Consider the following 3,060-nt stretch of genomic DNA (forward strand, 5'->3'; position numbering starts at 1 on the left):
CGAGAATGATGCACCCTCCAGAGACAAAGTCCCAAAGCCAGGAAAACATGCGAAACCAAAATCCAAACCTAACCTTTCCTACCTTCTACTTACTCCCTAAACTGGGGGGAAGCCCCCTATATCTCCCTTTATTAACACCTTGTGCGAACTTACTGAAAATGCAACATTAAGAAATGTGGCTGTGTGAGGGTATTGTGGACTTAGTCTCTGAGCAGTGACAAGAACAGGGTATATTCGTAATTTCCTGGTAAATATGAGGCCACTGAAGATACACCTCTATTACTTTCTACTCTGTTTATGCTCTATAAGATGGCATTGTTCATTTTCCTCTATCTCCGTGCATCACTCTTACTAACATTAACCCAACTACTATTCTTTTTGGCAATTTTTTTAGTTTCACACACTATCCAATCTTGCAATTATTATTCCTTCTTGCAATAATGTAATATATGTGAACCTCTTATTTTCCATTGCAACCAATATAAATGAAAGAATTGGCAAGTTTACAAAGTGACACTACTCGAGATCTATATCACTCCAACCGGGGATTCGTAACCAGACTCCCCTCCAATCGTTGCACTTCCTACCCGCTCACCGTGGGCTTACTCTTTGCGCTGCTGAATTATTTTCTTCATTTCTTATCTTATTTTGTCTATGCAGATTATTTTGTGTATTATTGAGTGTATTTTTCCCTTTTGATTATCGTAGTGCCATTACAATTTTTCTATAAATGTATAGGAAAGTATTGTGTGATGCACAACTTTCTTAATATCAACTTGTAAAGGTAATGCCATAAGTCTTATTTTCAGTTATTCTGTCCATTACAAACAAATTTGATTTTGTACTACATAGCCTTGGGAAACAAATTATACCAAAAGAAGGAATAATTGCAAAATTGGATGGCTGTGTGAAACTAAAAGATTACCCTCTTTTCCACCGACTTTGTTAAGTAGGTCAATCTATAGTTTTAGGTTTGCTTTGGTTTCTAAGTAAAACCCCGCTCTAGTGTACCAAGCCTAACAAAACTAAGATTGACCATCACAATTTTTACAAAGCCTCACTTCAAACCTACAGGACTTCAAATTCCTGAAGCACTTAGAGTATACTGAATATAACTGTGTTCTCAAATCTAATCCAAGCCCTTGCTATGGGAAATGAAAATAAGCCTGAAATGCACAAACATATCCAACACCTACAAAAAATGCACACAGCCATACCGCAACAGCACTTTCTCTATTAATGCTAAATACAACTCTACAGGAGTTACTCAACCATTTCCATACTAGCAGTTGGTCCTCAGCCAAATATAACATTCTTATATATAATGCAAGCAATAAATAATGAATTATCTTTTGATTTTCTTTTTTGAATTGTATTAGAATACAATTATTTAGGATTTGGGCTGCTTCGTGTAGAGTTTCGTATGTACAAGAGATAATCTTCATTGATATATATTACTAAGAATACAAAAAGTTCAAAATTACATGATTATCCTAATATCAAAAAACGCCTGACCTCTTCAAGAAATATTTTGAATCTACTGATATACTTCCTTCCACATGTAAACCATCAACTCCTACGACTAATGACCTCACACCACAGACCTCGTGACCTTGCTTAAATTAGCCCCCCCCCCCCATGCCCGTCTTGGGTCAATGTCCTTTACCACAAACAAACCAGTTTCCTCACAAAACACGGCTTTCACCGAGACCCGAGAGTAAAATTTCTGTATTTTCTCTCACACCTCCGGAAATACACACGCACTTCTCTCTTCCGTTACACGCACGGACGATACTCTTCCTTACGCTTCATCAACTGTGAGACAAGCACAGAGAAGAAACCGTGACAAAGCAATAAACCGAGAAAGGTGACGAGGGGCACTCACCGTTCGCTCGCGACCAACTTTCTACAGCAACTCCGGCTGGGCGGCGGAGCACCCGATCAGCTGTTAGGGAGACCCACAATGCCCTTCCCGCAGAGACAAACGAACGGCGATTAAGGAAGCAATAGGGGTTTGGGTACCTTACGTTTAGGGAATTGACTCCTTTTATTGCCATTTGATTATCCGGTCTTGGGATTTTCTTTTGGCTTGAGAAAACTATTTCATTACTAGGTTTCATTTTGGCGTTCTCGGCTTGCGGTGTGAAGCTGCTCTTAGACATTTTGCTCCATACTGTATTTCGAAAAGCAAATGTTTGTTACGACCGTAATATTTTTCATATTGGGTGTTTGGGGTGTTTCCTTGAGAAGGCCTAATCGAGGTCACAAGTCATCTGGTCGATTTCAAGGATAATCTGATAAAACGTGGGATGTTCGCATAGTAACTGCTTGTTACATCTGAAAGTGTGCTAAAAATTTCACCCACTTTCTCAGTTTATCATTTATGGACAATGTCAAAGAACACACAAGCAAATAACGCACTAATCCTACTGCAGTTAAAGAATTTGTTGTTGAAGTCTGTAAATATAAAAATATATTTTATATACATATATATCCCACAATCAACACGAAACGTACACATCAAGCAAAACTTTCATGAAATACCCATTTAGAATATCAAATATCCTCCAGCCATTTTCGTGACGTCATCCCGAGCCGAGCGCCATACCCACCCGACTTGCGGGGCATCTTGCCCAAGGCTCAAGCACTCGACGTCATAAATCGGAAAATCTTTAGAATACTGGACTCATCCGATACAGTCTATAAATCTGACATAAAGTAGATGCTCGTTAAATATGCTGTACAATTAAATATTTGCATAGACTACTTTGTACACAACGTCAAAGTACAAACGGCAGCACCAGGTTATGCGAAAATATGCATGCCATTCCGAAAACAGTGAAATAACAAGAAAATATTCGGAGAAACCGCTGCGGGATATTATTGTATGAAGCGTCGGCTAACTTCTCGGCATTTTCCTTTTGTCGTGGAAGATAATCATTGAGCTCCTGTGTCAAGGATGCATTCTCAGTTTTGTTTTCTTTTTCTCTTTATTCCATTATGATCTGTTTATTTTATTATTATCATTATTGCCCGATTCCATTATTCGTGCATCGTCCT

General features: G+C 38.6%; 1 protein-coding gene across 1 annotated transcript in view; it reads right to left on the bottom strand.

The window, feature by feature from the left end:
• LOC119584433 (carnitine O-palmitoyltransferase 1, liver isoform-like) overlaps positions 1-1,954 on the bottom strand; it is a gene marked incomplete at its 3' end in the record, with an annotated part of 28,563 nt that extends 26,609 nt beyond the window's left edge. The window contains 1 exon segment of the mRNA XM_037933031.1: positions 1,886-1,954.
• Between the last annotated feature and the right edge of the window lie 1,106 nt (positions 1,955-3,060).

This window comes from Penaeus monodon, chromosome 18 (genome assembly GCF_015228065.2).
Source record: "Penaeus monodon isolate SGIC_2016 chromosome 18, NSTDA_Pmon_1, whole genome shotgun sequence".
NCBI classification, from domain to species: Eukaryota; Metazoa; Arthropoda; class Malacostraca; order Decapoda; family Penaeidae; genus Penaeus; species Penaeus monodon.